The 17,723-nt window shown below is 38.5% G+C and overlaps 1 pseudogene across 1 annotated transcript; it reads left to right on the top strand.

The window, feature by feature from the left end:
• Positions 1 to 12,195: 12,195 nt before the first annotated feature.
• Positions 12,196 to 12,754, top strand: LOC101021759 (annotated as a pseudogene). Its single transcript, XR_642187.3, has one exon. The product of XR_642187.3 is annotated as a 60S ribosomal protein L23a pseudogene (transcript).
• The last annotated feature ends 4,969 nt before the right edge of the window (positions 12,755 to 17,723 follow it).

Genomic DNA, 17,723 nt, shown 5'->3' with positions numbered 1-17,723 from the left:
TACGTGCCACCACTCCCAGCTAATTTTTGTATTTTCAGTAGAGATGCGGTTTCACCATGTTGGCCAGGATGGTCTCAATCTCCTGACCTCGTGATCTGCCCATCTAAGCCTCCCAAAGTGCTGGGATTACAGGCGTAAGCCACCACACCCGGCCTGCTCTTATCTTTACTATGTTCTGCTTTCTGCTTGCTTTGGGTTTATTTTGCTCTACTTTTCCAGGTTATTGAGGCAACAGCTTAAGTTGTTGCTTCTAGAGCTTTCTTTCTTTTTTCTATAATGCTACAAATTTCTCTCTCAGAACTGCCTTAGCTGCATCCCACAAATTTTAATATGTTGCATTTTCATTTTCATTCAGTTCAATGTGGTTTTGATGTTCTTTGAGACTTATTTGAGCCATTAGATTATTTGCATGAGTGCTGTTTAATTGCCAGTGTTTGGAGATTTTCCTTTTATTTCTCTGTTACCGATTTCTAGTGTGAAAACATTATGGTCAGAAAACAATCTACACATGATGTCCATTCATTTAAATTTTTAGAGGTGTGTTTTATGGCTCAGGATATGGTCTGTTTTAGTCAACACACCATGTACTTTTGGAAAGTATGTACGTTTTGCTGTTGTTAGGCAGAGTGTTAGATTCAGTTGATTAATGGTTGTATTAGTTTTCTATGGCTGCTGTAACTAATTATTACTGGCTTAATAGCTGAAAACAACACAAATTCATTATTTTACAGTTCTGTCATTCAGAAGTCTAAAATGGGTCTCACTGGGCTAAAAAACAGTTTGTCAGCAGGGCTGCATTCCTTTCTGGAGACTCTAGGGGAAAATCCATTACCCTGCCCTTTCCAGCTTTGAGAGGCTGCCCACATTTCTCAGCTCATGATTCTTGTATTCCATCTTCAAAACCTGTTGTGGGTTGAGTTTTTTCACTTTATATCACTCTGACTTCCACTTCTGCCTCCCTCCTCCACATTTAAGGATCACTGTGATTACACTTAGCCTGCTCAGGTAATCAAGAACTAACTCCCTATTTTAAAGCCAGTAGACAAGCAACCTTAATTCCATCAGCTACATAATTTTCCTTTGCCATGTAATGTAAGAAACATACAGGTTCTGGGGATTAAAACATGGATATCTTTAGGGGAGATATTATTCTGCCTACCACAATGGTGTCTCTCTGTTCTGTATACATGCTGATTTACTATCTAATAGTTCTATCTATTGCTGAGAGGGGTTATTAACATCCCCAACTATAATTATGGATTTATCTGTTTTTTCTTTCAGATCTACCAGTTTTTGCTTCATATATTTTGAAGCTCTGCTCTGTGATGTACACATTTAGGAGCAAGGTGTCTTCTTGTGTGTTAACCCTTTTGTCATTATGCGATGTCCCTCCTTATATCTGGTAATATTTGTTCTGAGGTCTGTCTACCTTATCTGACTTTAATATAGCCACTCCTGCTTTATTTTGATTGATGTTTGCATGATATATCTTTTCTATTCTTTTACTTTCAATCTCCTTATATCAGTACATTTGAAGTGAGTTTTTATAGAGAGCATAGAGTTGAGCCCTGTTAATTTATCCACTCTGCCAATCTGTGACTTTAAATAGATGTACTTACATTTACATTTAATAAAGATTAATGTGCTAGGGTTTATGTCTTCCATTTTATTATTATTATTTTTTCTTTGTGCTCATTCTTTTTCATTGAGGTAAAATTCATACAATTTAAAATTAGCCATTTTAAAGTGTATGATTTAGTTGCATTTATTACATTCACAGTGTTGGGCAATCATGCAACTATGTAGTTCTGAAATATTTTCATAAGTTGTCTCTTCACTCTGTTGATTATTTTATTTGCTGTGAAGAAGCTTTTTAGTTTAATGTCATTCCATTTGTCCAGTTTTGCTTTTGTTTCCTGTGCTTTTGGGGTCATATCAAAAAGTCATTATCTAGACCAGTGTTGTAGCCTTTCCCCTAAGTTTTCTCCCATGAGTTTTATAGTTTCAAGTCTTATGTTTAAGTCTTTAATCCATTTTGAGTTGATTTTTTGTGTGGTGTGAGATAAGTGTCCAAGTTCATTCTTTGGCATGTGGATATCCAGTTTCCCTAACACCATTTATTAAAGAGACTTTTTTTCATTGTGGGTTCTTGGCATCTTTGTAAAACATCAATTGGCAAGGGAGAGGTTCCAAGATGGCCGAATAGGAACAGCTCCAGTCTACAGCTCCCAGTGTGAGTGACACAGAAGACGAGTGATTTCTGCATTTCCAACTGAGGTACTAGGTTCATCTCACTGTGGCTTGTCGGACAGTGGGTGCAACCCATGGAGCATGAGCTGAAGCAGGGTGGGGTATTGCCTCACCTGGGAAGCACAAGGGGTTGGGGAATTCCCTTTCCTAGCCAAGGGAAGCAGTGAGAGATGGTACCTGGAATATCGGAACACTTCCACCCTAATACTGCACTTTTCCAACAGTCTTAGCAAACCAGGAGATTATATCCCACGCCTGGCTTGGAGGGCCCCATGCCCACAGAACCTCGCTCACTGCTGGCACAGCAGTCTGAGATTGAACTGCAAGGCAGCAGTGAGGCTGGGGGAGGGGCATCCACCATTGCTGAGGCTTGAGTAGGTAAACAAAGTGGCTGGGAAGCTCAAACTGGGTGGAACCCACTGCAGCTCAAGGAGGCCTGCCTGCCTCTGTAGACTCCACCTGTAGGGGCAAGGCATAGCTGAACAAAAGGCAGCAGAAACTTCTGCAGACTTAAACATCCCTGTCTGACACCTTTGAAGAGAGTAGTAGTTCTCCCAGCATGGAATTTGAGATCTGAGAATGGACAGACTGCCTCCTCAAGTGGGTCCCTAAACCCCGAGTAACCTAACTGGGATGCACCCCCCAGTAGGGGCCGACTGACACCTCATACAGCCAGGTGCCCCTCTGAGACAAAGCTTCCAGAGGAAGGATCAGGCAGCAACATCTGCCGTTTGCAATATTTGCTGTTCTGCAGCCTCTGCTGGTGATACCCAGGCAAACAGGGTCTGGAGTGGACCTCTAGCAAACTCTAACAGACCTGCAGCTGAGGGTCCTGACTATTAGAAGGAAAACTAACAAACAGAAAGGACATCCACACCAAAACCCCATTTGTACGTCACCATCATCAAAGACCAAAGGTAGATAAAACCACAAAGATGGGAATAAACCAGAGCAGAAAAGCTGAAAATTCTAAAAACCAGAGTGCCTCTTCTCCTCCAAAGGAATGCAGCTCCTTGCCAGTAATGGAACAAGGCTGGATGGAGAATGACTTTGATGAGTTGAGAGAAGAAGGCTTTAGACGATCGGTAATAACAAACTTCTCCAAGCTAAAGGAGGATGTTTGAACCTATCGCAAAGAACCTAAAAACCTTGAAAAAAGATTAGATGAATGGCTAACTAGAATAAACAGCATAGAGAAGACCTTAAATGACCTGATGGAGCTGAAAATCATGGGACAAGAACTACGTGACACATGCACAAGTTTCAGTAGCCGATTCGATCAAGTGGAAGAAAGGGTATCAGTGATTGAAGATCTAATGAATGAAATGAAGTGAGAAGAGAAGTTTAGAGAAAAAAGAGTAAAAAGAAACAAACAAAGCCTCCAAGAAATATGGAACTATTTGAAAAGACCAAACCTATGTCTGATTAGTGTACCTGAAAGTGATGGGGAGAATGGAACCAAGTTGGAAAACACTCTTCAGGATATTATCCAGGAGATTTTCCCCAACCTAGCAAGGCAGGCCAACATTCAAATTCAGGAAATACAGAGAACGCCACAAAGATACCCCTCAAAAAGAGCAACTCCAAGACACATAATTGTCAGACTCACCAAAGTTGAAATGAAGGAAAAAATGTTAACGGCAGCCAGAGAGAAAGGTTGGGTTACTCACAAAGGGAAGTCCATCAGACTAACAGTGGATCTCTCAGCAGAAACTCTACAAGCCAGAAGAGAGTGGGGGCCAATATTCAACATTCTTAAAGAAAAGAATTTTCAACCCAGAATTTCATATCCAGCCAAACTAAGCTTCATAAGTGAAGGAGAAATAAAATCCTTTACAGACAAGCAAATGCTGAGAGATTTTGTCACCACCAGGCCTGCCTTACAAGAGCTCCTGAAGGAAGCACTAAACATGGAAAGAAACAACTACTACCGGGCACTGCAAAAACATGTCAAATAGTAAAGATCATTGATGCTAGGAAGAAACTGCATCAACTAACGAGAAAAATAACCAGCTAGCATCATAATGACAGTATCAAATTCACACATAACAATATTAACCTTAAATGTAAATGGGCTAAATGCTCCAATTAAAAGACACAGACTGGCAAATTGGATAAAGAGTCAAGACCATCAGTGTGCTGTATTCAGGAGACCCATCTCACATGCAGAGACATACATAGGCTCAAAATAGAGAGATGGAGGAAGATCTGCCAAGCAAATGGAAAACAAAAACAGCAGGGGTTGTAATCCTAGTCTCTGATAAAACAGACTTTAAACCAACAAAGATCAAAAGAGACAAAGAAGGCCATTACATAATGGTAAAGGGATCAATTCAACAAGAAGAGCTAACTATCCTAAATACATATGCACCCAATACAGGAGAACCCAGATTCATAAAGCAAGTCCTTAGAGACCTACAAAGAGACTTAGACTCCCACACAATAGTAATGGGAGACTTTAACACCCCACTGTCAACATTAGACAGATCAGTGAGACAGAAAGTTAACAAGGATATCCAGGAATTGAACTCAGCTCTGCACCAAGTGGGACCTAATAGACATCTACAGAACTTCCCACCCCAAATCAACAGAATATACATTCTTCTTAGCACCACATCACACTTATTCCAAAATTGACCACATAGTTGGAAGTAAAGCACTCCTCAGCAAATGTAAAAGAACAGAAATTACAATAAACTGTCTCTCAGACCACAGTGCAATCAAATTAGAACTCAGGATTAAGAAACTCACTCAAAACTGCTCCATTACATGGAAACTGAGCAACCTTCTTCTGAATGACTACTGGGTACATCACGAAATGAAGGCAGAAATAAAGATGTTCTTTGAAACCAATGAGAACAAAGACACAACATACCAGAATCTCTGGGACACATTTAAAGCAGTGTGTACAGGAAAATTTAAAGTACTAAATGCCCACAAGAGAAAGCAGGAAAGATCTAAAATTGACACCCTGACATCACAATTAAAAGAACTAGAGAAGCAAGAGCAAACACATTCAAAAGCTAGCAGAAGGCAAGAAATAAGTAAGATCAGAGCAGAACTGAAGGAGATAGAGAGACAAAAAACCCTTCAAAAAATCAATGAACCCAGGAGCTGGTTTTTTGAAAAGATCAGCAAAATTGATAGACCACTAGCAAGACTAATAAAGAAGAAAAGAGAGAAGAATCAAATAGATGCAATAAAAAATGATAAAGGGGATATCACCACCGATCCCACAGAAATACAAACTACCATCAGAGAATACTACAAACACCTCTACGCAAATAAACTAGAAAGTCTAGAAGAAATGGATAAATTCCTGGACACATACACCCACCCAAGACTAAACCAGGAAGAAGTTGAATCCCTGAATAGACCAATAATAGGCTCTGAAATTGAGGCAATAATTAATAGCCTACCAACCAAAAAAAGCCCAGGACCAGACGGATTCACAGCTGAATTCTACCAGAGGTAAAAAGAGGAGCTGGTACCATTCCTTCTGAAATTATTCCAATCAATAGAAAAAGAGGGACTCCTCCATAACTCATTTTATGAGGCCAGCATCATCCTGATACCAAAGCCTGGCAGAGACACAATAAAAAAAAGAGAATTTTAGCCCAATATCCCTGATGAACATCGATGCAAAACTCCTCAATAAAATAATGGCAAACCGAATCCAGCAGCACATCCAAGAGCTTATCCACCATGATCAAGTTGGCTTCATCCCTGGGATGCAAGCCTGGTTCAACATATGCAAATCAATAAACGTAATGCAGCATATAAACAGAACCAAAGACAAAAACCACATGATTATCTCAGGTGCGGAAAAGGCCTTCGACAAAATTCAACAGCCTTTCGTGCTAAAAACTCTCAATAAACTAGGTATTGATGGGACATATCTCAAAATAGTAAGAGCTATTTATGACAAACCCACAGCCAATATCATACTGAATGGGCAAAAACTGGAAGCATTCCCTTTGAAAACTGGCACAAGACAGGGATGCCCTCTCTCACCACTCCTATTCAACATAGCGTTGGAAGTTCTGACCAGGGCAATCAGGCAGGAGAAAGAAATAAAGGGTATTCAATTAGGAAAAGAGGAAGTCAAATTGTCCCTGTTTGCAGATGACATGATTGTATATTTAGAAAACCCCATCATCTCAGCCCAAAATCTCCTTAAGCTGATAAGCAACTTCAGCAAAGTGTCAGGATACAAAACCAATGTGCAAAAATCACAAGCATTCCTATACACCAATAACAGACAAACAGCCAAATCATGAGTGAACTCCCATTCACAATTGCTTCAAAGAGAATAAAATACCTATGAATCCAACTTACAAGGGATGTAAAGGACCTCTTTAAGGAGAACTACAAACCACTGCTCAACAAAATAAAAGAGGACACAAACAAATGGAAGAACATTCCATGCTCATGGATAGGAAGAATCAATCTCGTGAAAATGGCCATACCACCCAAGGTAATTTATAGATTCAATGCCATCCCCATTAAGCTACTAATGACTTTCTTCACAGAATTGGAAAAGCCTACTTTAAAGTTCATATGGAACCAAAAAAGAGCCCAATTGCCAAGACAATCCTAAGCAAAAAGGACAAAGCTGGAGGCATCACGCTACCTGACTTCAAACTATACTACAAGGCTACAGTAACCAAAACAGCATGGTACTGGTACCAAAACAGAGATATAGACCAATGGAACAGAATAGAAGCCTCAGAAATAACACCACACATATACAACCATCTGATCTTTGACAAACCTGACAAAAACAAGAAATGGGGAAATGATTCCCTATTTAATAAATGGTGCTGGGAAAACTGGCTAGCCATGTGTAGAAAGCTGAAATTGGATCCCTTCCTTACACCTTATACAAAAATTAATTTAAGATGAATTAAAGACTTAAATGTTAGACCTAAAAACATCAAAACCCTAGAAGAAAACCTAGGCAATACCATTCAGGACATAGGCATGGGCAAGGACTTCATGACTAAAACACCAAAAGCAATGGCAACAAAAGCCAAAATTGACAAATGGGATTTAATTAAACTAAAGAGCCTCTGCACAGCAAAAGAAACTGCCATCAGAGTGAACAGACAACCTACAGAATGGGAGAAAATTTTTGTAATCTACCCATCTGACAAAGGGCTAATATCCAGAATCTACAACGAACTTAAACAAATTTACAAAAAAAAAAATCAAACAACCCCATCAAAAATTGGGCAAAGGATATGAACAGACACTTCTCAAAAGAAGACATTTATGCAGCCAACAGACACATGAAAAAATGCTCATCATCACTGGCCATCAGAGAAATGCAAATCAAAACCACAATGAGATACCATCTCACACCAGTTAGAATGAGGATCATTAAAAAGTCAGGAAACAACAGGTGCTGGAGAGGATGTGGAGAAATAGGAACACTTTTGCACTGTTGGTGGGACTGTAAACTAGTTCAACCATTGTGGAAGACAGTGTGGTGATTCCTCAAGGATCTAGAACTAGAAATACCATTAGATCCAGTCATCCCATTACTGGGTATATACCCAAAGGATTATAAATCATGCTGCTATAAAGACACATGCACATGTATGTTTATTGCAGCACTGTTCACAATCGCAAAGACTTGGAACTAACCCAAATGTCCATCAATGATAGACTGGATTAAGAAACTGTGGCACATATTCACCATGGAATACTATGCAGCTATAAAAAAGGATGAGTTCATGTCCTTTGTAGGGACATGGATGAAGCCGGAAACTATCATTCTGAGCAAACTATCACAAGGACAGAAAAACAAACACCACATGTTCTCTCTCATAGGTGGGAATTGAACAATGAGGACACATGGACACAAGGAGGGTAATATCACACACTGGGGCCTCTTGTGGGGTGAGGGGAGTGGGGAGGGATAGCATTAGGAGATATACCTAATGTAAATGACGAGTTAATGGATGCAGCACACCAACATGGCACATGTATATATATGTAACAAACCTGCACATTGTGCACATGTACCCTAGAACTTAAAGTATAAAAATAAAAAAAATCAATTGGTTGTAAATGTGTGGGTTTATTTTTGGACTCTCTATTCTGTTCCACTGGTCAATGTGTCTGCTTTATGTCAGTACCATGCTGTTTTATTGCTATCACTTTGCAGTGTATTTTGAAGTCAGGTAATGTGATGTCACCAGTTTTAGTCTTTTTGCTCAAGATTGCTTTGGCTACTCTGGGTTTTTTGTGGTTTCATGTGAATTTTAGGATTGTTTTTCTATTTCTGTGAAAAATGTCATTGGAGTTTTGGTAGGGATTGCATTGAATCTATAGATCATGTTGGCTAGAATGAACATTTTAACAATATTAATTCTTCCAATCCACAAACACATTTCATATTGTTTTTTGGATCTTCTTCATTTTCATCAATGTTTCATAGTATTCAGAATACAGGTCTTTCATCTCTATAATTAAAATTATTCCTAAGTATTTTATTTTTTGGTAGCTATTGCAAATGGGATCATTTTCTTGATTTCTTTTTTGGCTAGTTCCTCATTAGTCAAAATCACACAAAATCATACTGATTTTTGTACGCTGATTTTGTAGGTTGCAACTTTACTGAATTTGTTTATTAGTTCAAATGATTTTGTTGGTGGAGTCTTTATGGTTTTCTGTATATATCACCCTGTTGTCTATAAGCAGGAACAATTTAATCTCCTTCTTTCAAATTCAGATGTGTTTTTTTTCTGGTCTAATTGCTCTTGTAGGACTTCCAGTACTATAGAGAGTAAAGTAGTAAAAGGAGACATCCTTGTCTTGCTTCTGATTTTAGAGGAAAATCTTCCAGTTTTTTAACATTGAATGTAGTGTTACTGGTGGGTTTGTCATATGTGACCTTTATTGTGTTCAGGTACATTCTTTCTATATCTAATTTGTTGAGAATTTTTATCATGAAAGGATGTTGAATTTTGTCAAATGATTTTTCTGCATCTATTGAGATGATCATATGGTTTTTGTCTTTCATTCTGTTAATGTGATATCACATTTATTTATTGATTTTCCCATGTTGATCTAGCCTTGTTTTCCAGGGATAAATCTCAGCTAGCCATTGTCTATAACCCTTTAATATGCTGTTTAATTCAATTAGCTAGGGTTTTCTGTTTGTTTGTTTATTTGTTTTTTGAGACAGGGTATCACTTTGTCACCTAGGCTGGAGTGCCTCTCACTGCAGCTTCAACCTCCTGACTCAAGCAATCCTCCCACCTCAGCCCTCCAAGTAGCTGGAACTACAGGTGCATGCCACCATGCCTGGCTAATTTTTTGTATTTTTTGCAAAGACAGGGTTTCGCGGTGTTACCCAGGCTGGTCTCGAAATCCTGAGCTCAAGTAATCTGCCCATCTTGGCCTCTCAATTTGCTAGTATTTTATTCAGGATTCTTGCATTTATGTTCATCTGAGATATTGGCATGTAATTTTCCATTTTTGATATCAGGGTAAGGCTGGCCTTATAAATTGAGTTTGAAACTGCTCCCTCCTCTTCAATTTTTTGGAAGAATTAAGAAAAATTGTCCTTCAAAAATGAAGAGATAAATGCTTTCCCAAACAAAAGCTAAGCAAGTTCATTACCACTCAACCTCTTTTTCATGTGTGTAAGAGTAATCTATGTCATAGATTCATTTCAATTACCTAGTTATTTATATATTTTGTGCCTATACAATCATGCATTACTTAACAATGGGATACATTCTGAAAAATGTGTCATTAGGCAATTTTGTCATTGTGAGAACATCATAGTATACTTACACAAGCCTAAATAGTATAGCACACTACACATCTAGGCTGTATGGTATAGCCTATTGCTCCTAGGCTACAAACCTGTACAGCATGTTACTATACTGAGTACTATAGAAAATTGTAACACAATAGTAAGTATGCATGTATCTAAACATATCTAATCATAGAAAAACATTTCTAAACAGTAAGAATATGGCTGGGGGCAGGTGGTGCACACCTGTAATCGCAGCACTTTGGAAGCCTGAGGAGGGCAGATCACTTAAGTTCAGGAGTTCGAGAACAGCCTGGGCAACATGACAAAAACCTCTCTCTACAAATAAATGCAGAAATTAGCCAGGCATGGTGTCACGCATCTGTAGTCCCAGCTACTCAGGAGGCTGAGGTGGGAGGATAGCTTGAGCCCAGGAGGTCGACATTACAGTGAGCCAAGATCATGCCACTGCACTCCAACCTGGGCAACAGAATGAGACCCTGTCTCAAAATATATTTATATATGGTATAAAAGACAAAAAATGGTGCATCTATATAGAGCACTTACCATAAATGAAGCTTATAGGACTAGAAGTTGTTCTGAGCATGTCAGTGAGTAAATGGTGAGTGAATGTGAAGGCCTAGAACATTATCGTACACTACTGTAGACTTTATAAACACTGTACACTTAGACTATACTACAGTTATTTTTGAAATGTTCTTGCTTTTATAACAAATTAACCTTAGCTTACTGTGAATGTTTATAAAGCTTACTTGATAAACTTTTTTAACTTTTGAACTCTTTTGTATTAACACAGCTTAAAACACAAGCTCATTGTACAAGTGTACAAAATATTTTCTTTATATTCTCACTCTGTAAGCTTTTTTATATTTAAAATTGTTTTCACTTTTTAAACTACTTGTTAAAAACTAAGACACAAACACATGTATCAGCCTATGCCTATACAGAGTCAGTATCAATATCATGGTCTTCTACCTCCATATTTTGTCTCACTGGGAGGTCTTCAGGGGCAATAACACAAAAGAAGCTGTCATCTCCTATGATAACAATGCCTTCTTCTGGAATATCTCCAGAAGGATTTGCCTGAGGCTGTTTTACAGTTAACTTTTTCTATAAGTAGAATGAATACACTCTAAAATAACAACGAATTATCTCAGAATAGATATGCTTATTCTGACCTTCCAAGTTTGACTTGCATAACATTGTTGTCATCTATACTCATCTATATCACCCTAAGTTCATATTTTTTGATATGCACCCTGCAGGATGGCCTCAGCACTATGTGGATTGAGTAATTGGATTTGAACAAATGTATTAAATATCTCCATAGCTGGGAAACATGGGGACAATTTAACATTGGTTTCTGAAAATATTCACATATTTTGGAATACCAGGTTGCTCAAAACTCAGTTCTGATATGTTGTGTCTTTGATTTTTATCCCCAGTGGCAGTTTTTTAATTGGCCTTTTACCTGGATATAAAATAATAGTGCCTACCACCACCATCAAATTGACCTGGTGCTCTAATGCCAGTTGTACATGAAACACTTGCTGGCATGTCTTCATTGGCACTATAAAATGTGGCTACAAAGATAGGTTCTCAGAGTAAGAAGTCTACGTCGGTTAGGATTAACTTTGCCCCAGAACTCTGTTATAAGGCTCTCTCAAATGTAACTGTATGAATCTGGATGGGATGATGGACTCAGTTCTATCTGCTCAATGCCATTGTGCAGAGAAGCACCCTGATGTATAAGCTTTTTGTTCCCACCAAAATTCATATTAAGGCTTGGCCCCAGTGTGGCAATGTTGGCAAGTGGGACCTTTAAGAGGTGGGGCCTAACGGGAGGTGTATCATACTTTATTTTTTGTAGGGAACAAGCCATATTTAAACAATAGCAGGTAGACTTACTTTTTAAGTAAGTAATAGAAAATAAAGTATGATACATTTTTCTATGAAACTTTCTTTTCTGGTTCGTTCTGTTTCACATTTTATTTAAAATGATCAAAAAAAAAGAGGATGTTTAGGTCATTTACTGAGTCAAACTTCCCTGATTCAAGCTTTCTCATTATAGCAGTTACAGTCTGTGAACTCCTAAGCACTAGTCAATAAAAGTCTATGAAAGTACAAAGCTTTATTATTCATTGTGAACTCCATTAAAAACTCAACCAGACAACAAGATGGCACCGAAAGCGAAGAAGGAAGCTCCTGCCCCTCCTAAAGCCGAAGCCAAAGCGAAGGCTTTAAAGGCCAAGAAGGCAGTGTTGAAAGGTGTCCACAGCCACAAAAAAAAGAAGATCCGCACGTCACCCACCTTCCGGCGGCCCAAGACACTGCGACTCCCGAGGCAGCCCAAATATCCTCGGAAGAGCGCCCCCAGGAGAAACAAGCTTGACCACTATGCTATCATCAAGTTTCCGCTGACCACTGAGTCTGCCATGAAGAAGATAGAAGACAACAACACACTTGTGTTCATTGTGGATGTTAAAGCCAACAAGCACCAGATTAAACAGGCTGTGAAGAAGCTCTATGACATTGATGTGGCCAAGGTCAACACCCTGATTCGGCCTGATGGAGAGAAAAAGGCGTATGTTCGACTGGCTCCTGATTATGACGCTTTGGATGTTGCCAACAAAATTGGGATCATCTAAACTGAGTCCAGCTGCCTAATTCTAAATATATATATATATCTTTTCAACATAAAAAAAAAAAAAACTCAACCAAACTTTACATTTTGTTCTCAGATGTCACTCCTGAATCTAAGATTAAAATTTTGAGTTTACTTTTCTCCCTCAAATGATATTTGCTTTAAGAAGCACTTAGGAACATTTCAAAATTTTGTTATATTATTCATCAGACTTTCCTCAGCCTTCTGTAACCAGGAAGTCTGGCCCACTATTTTTCTCTGTAACGATATAAAGGAATTAGAGTAGAGGCTGGGGTCTCTGATGTGATTACAAAAGAGTCTCTTGTAAACTAAATAGCTGAAAAAGAAACTAAAGTTTCCTAGGTCAACCTGCTTTTGTTTAGGTCCAAATGAGGTTTGGTGAAGAAATTGGAAGGTAGAAGGTGAATAGACCTTATGCAGTCTCTAGGGTAGGAAAGAGGAAAGCATTTTCATATCATTATAGACTTTTCAAGTCTGGAATAATTAAGGAACCTTAAAGATTATCTACTCAAATCACCCATCTGATGCTAAAATATCCTTTATAACACCATCACAAACTATTTGTCTAGCCTCTGCTTAGACACCTACAACAACAGTTAATAAAGCCAATTCCAGTTTTCTCACATTGATTTAAAACCTTGGCTTCCACCAATTAATTCTAGTTCTATTTTATGAACTCATTCAGAAAGAGATTAATGCCTCTTCCTCAAATATTTGAAGACAGCTTTCATATCCTCCACAACATGGCATCACTAGGTTGAACACCCTTAGTTTCTTCGTGTGTTCCTCCTATGAGAGTGGTGGTGGTTAATAAATATTTGTAGAATGAGTCAATAAGTGGTTACTCTTCTTTGAATATATTTCATCTTGTCTACATAATTTCAAAAACTAATATTTATGAAGTACTTACTATGTGTTACTTGATTTAATCTTCACAGCAACCATATTATTATCTTTATTTTACAAGTGAGGAAACTGAGACATCAAGAGGTTAAGTCACATGCCTAAAGTCATAGATTTAGAAATAACGAAACTGGGCCGGGCACGGTGGCTCACACCTGTAATGCCAGCACTTTGGGAGTCCGAGGCAGGTGGATCGCGAGGTCAGGAGTTTGAGTCCAGCCTGGCCAAGATGGTGAAACCCCGTCTCTACTAAAAATACAACAATTAGCTGGGCACAGTGGCAGGCTCCTATGATCCCAGCTACTCAGGAGGCTGAGGCAGGAGAATCACTTGAACCCGGGAGGTGGAGGTTGCAGTGAGCCAAGATCGCACCACTGCACTCTAGCCTGGGGGACAGAGCAAGATTCCATCTAAAAAAAAAAAAAAAAAAGATAATGAAACTGGAATTTGATGTAGGGCAGGGTAATGACAATAAAGCTCATATTACACTATTCTCTGTTTTTAAAAGTGTAACTGGAAAATGAACACCAACACCAGAAGTGTGGAACAGAGTAAAGTATGACCAGCACCTCCATTTTCGATATTACATTTCTACTAACATAACCTAACATCAGATTAATGTCTGAAGGGACACTTAAACACTATTGGCACACATTCAGCTTACTCTTTTAAAGGGATAGCATTCTCAAACTGTACTCATGCCGTTGGTTTTTTGAACGCAAGTACATGAACTTGTATTTTTCCCCTGCGAAATTCTTGTCTCTTGATTCAGTCAGTCTCTCTAACTCATCAATCTCTTTGACTTTGAATCTTGCTGACTAATACAGTTATCATTCCTCCATGTTTGTGTTGACTGCAAAACAAATTAGCTAATCATACCTTCTATATCTTCTTGAGAAAACTGATGGGCAGAAAAAGTCTGCAGGAAGACCCCTGTGGCAAACCACTGGAAACTTCCTTCAAGGGTACCATCATTTCACTTTCACTTTCATCATCACCCTTTGAGTACAATCATTCAGCCAGTTGCCAATTCACCAGATTGGTTAAACAGTCAACCCATTCATTATTCACAATAGCTGAAAAGTAGAAGCAACCCAAGTATCCATCAACGGATGAATGCATAGGCAAAATGTGATATATGCATACAAAAAAATTCAGTCTTAGAAAATGTATGAAATTCTGATACATGCTATAATATGAATGAACCTTGAAAACATGCCACGTGAAATAAGCCAATCACAAAAAGACACATATTGTATGATTCCACTTATATGACATACCTAGGTTAGTCAAATTCATAGAGACAGAATGTAGAATAGAGGTTACCAGGAGTGAGGGGAAGGAGGAAATAATAAGTTATTGTTTAATGGGTACAGATTTTCTGTTTGGATCGATGAAAAAGTTCTGGAAATGGAGACTGGTGATGGTTTCACAAAATTATGACTGTACTTAATGCCACTGAATTGTATGTGTTAAAATGGTAAATTTCATGTTTCGTGTATTTTAACATTTTTTAAAAGCCAGTCAACCCATATTTGTTCACTTGTCAAACAGCCCTTGTCAAATGCCTTACTGAAGTCCAGTGCACTATACCTATGTTATATGATCAAGCAGTTTGGTAATCCAGTCAAATCTGCCTAAATTACCCTGCCAAAGAGAGAAATGAAATTATATATATATATACACACACACACACATATATACATATATATAATTCCAGTTGGTCCCTTTTCTATCCAGGTACTCAAAAGCATTTTAAATAATGCTTGCTAGAATCTTACTTGTGTCAACATCAAACATGTCTTTGGACGAAAATACTCTGTAGTATATTAAGTATCAAGCACCCAGCATTCATCATTCAAATCATTATTTTACATGTTAGATATGCGTCGTTTTACATGTGGGAAAAACTGGGTCTCAGAGAGTTATTTATGTGACTTAACCAAAGTCACATAGTAGTAAGAGTCAGAGCCAGGATTCATCACATTGTTGTCTACTTCCAATGACTTCACATATTCCTCGAAGCTCTTTTGCCTACTTTCCCTCCTGTAAAGTATTTCTTTTCTCCACAATTCTTCAATCAGCAAAGAAAGGAACACAATAAGAGTTGAAAAATTAGATCCTTCTCTATGTCATCTATCAAACTGCATCATCAGCTCGAAGCACTAGGTATATATCTTTCCTAATATTCCTCCTCCTGCTGCTCTGAATATAAATTTCCTAAGAGTCTTTTTCAGTTTGCAGCATTTATTGTAAGTTTCAGATCTTTTAGAGCTCCTTGTCACTATTCAAAATTAGTTATGCCACCCTTTATGTATTTGCTTTTGCTTATATGTCCTTCCCTTTTTGTTTTCATTCACTCATTTTTTTTTCAGTTAGTAAATGTTAACTGAGTACCATATGGGTTAGGCACTGAGAGTATGGTGGTTAGCATGATGAGCACCGTTCCTGTCCTCATGGAGTTTATATCTAGTGGGAAAAACAGTTGAGAAGACACTTGTATTACAATGGAAAAAGTGCTATGATAAGGGTAAACCACTGAGTTCTGTGAAACCTTAGAGGAGGGAAACCTAATCTTAACCCTATTAAAGGTGCATTGTAGGACAAGTGAAGGGAGGTAAGGCAGGACCATGGAAATCTTCCAGGAAATAACACGTGAAGTGAATTTTAAAGGATTATTGTGAGGCTTGGAGGAGAGGTCAGGGAAAACAATTCACACTAGAAGGGCCAAAATGTTCAAAGGCCAAGAAGTAAAAGAGAGTTGGATGACTTCAGAGAATATGAATAATGTGGTGTGGCTGAAATATAGGATGAAAGCAGAGGAGTACATTTGTTGGAGATGGAAAAAGTATGTAGATCACAATAGTGCAAAACCTCGTAAACTATACATAAACTATGCTAAGGTGATTGGACTTTATCCTGGAAGTTATAGGAAGTGTTTGATGATTTGAAGCAGGGAAGTAGCATGAAATGAACATCTTATTTTCTAGCCAATCTGAAAGCAGAGTGGAGAATGAATTGTGTGGGGATATGAACAATGGAAGTGTCAAGACCAGCGAAGAAGATGCTATATGGGGTAGGAGGCTAAAAACTTAAGAGAAAAATCTCTGAAAATCAAAGCAGAGTTTTCTAGTCTCCTGTTGCTGAGGAGGCAAAGAGCAGCATTAAAAACTCTCCAAGGGGAGAGCCCTGGTAAGCATTGCAGGCCCTGGAGGAGTCTGCTCTGGGAACAAGTGAGAACCAAACCAGCCCAAACATTACCAAACTGCAACCAACCTTAACTAGCTAAGCCCCTGACTTGGATAAGATGATTGAGCACCAGAGCAAGGATTCATCACAATGTTGTCTACTTCCAACGACTTTATATTAGATTGGTGAAAAAGGTATTGCAGTTTTTGTCATTACTTTTAAATGGCAAAAACCACAGTTCCTTTTGCACCAACCTCATATATTCCTCCAGGCTCCTTTGCCTTCTTCCACTCCTGCAAGAGATTTCTCTTCTCCACAATTCTTCAATCAGATGAGGATAAGATGATTGATCACTCATTCTATCTGTCTAGCAGAGGAAAGCTCTAAGAAAAGGATGAACACTTTCTGAAGGAAAAGAACATGATCAGGATTCAGAGTTTCTACAATGTTTAGATACAATGTCCAGCATTTAATTAAACATTACTAGGTATGCCACAAGAAACAAAACTATAGAAATGGACCCGTAGGGAATCCAGAAATTTGAGTTAACAAAAACTTTAAAGTAAAGATTATTGATGTGTTGAAGAAAACAGAGAAAATGGATAAAATAGATAGTAAGTTGGAGAATTTCACCAGAGAATTGGAATCTATAAAAAAATAATCAAATAGCCGGGCAAGGTGGCTCACACCTGTAATCCCAGCACTTTGGGAGGCCGAGGCAGGCAGATCACCTGAGGTCAGGAGTTTAAGACCAGCCTGACCAACATGGAGAAATCCTATCTCGACTAAAAATATGAAAAAAAAAAAAAAAAAAAAAAGCCGGGCATGGTGGTGCATGCCTGTAATCCCAGTTACTCGGGAGGCTGAGGCAGGAGAATCGCTTGAACCTGGGAGGCAGAGGTTGCGGTGAGCCGAGATTGCGCT

This window comes from Papio anubis, chromosome X, assembly GCF_008728515.1.
Source record: "Papio anubis isolate 15944 chromosome X, Panubis1.0, whole genome shotgun sequence".
Taxonomy (NCBI): domain Eukaryota; kingdom Metazoa; phylum Chordata; class Mammalia; order Primates; family Cercopithecidae; genus Papio; species Papio anubis.
This window is presented reverse-complemented; position numbering and strand designations above follow the sequence as displayed.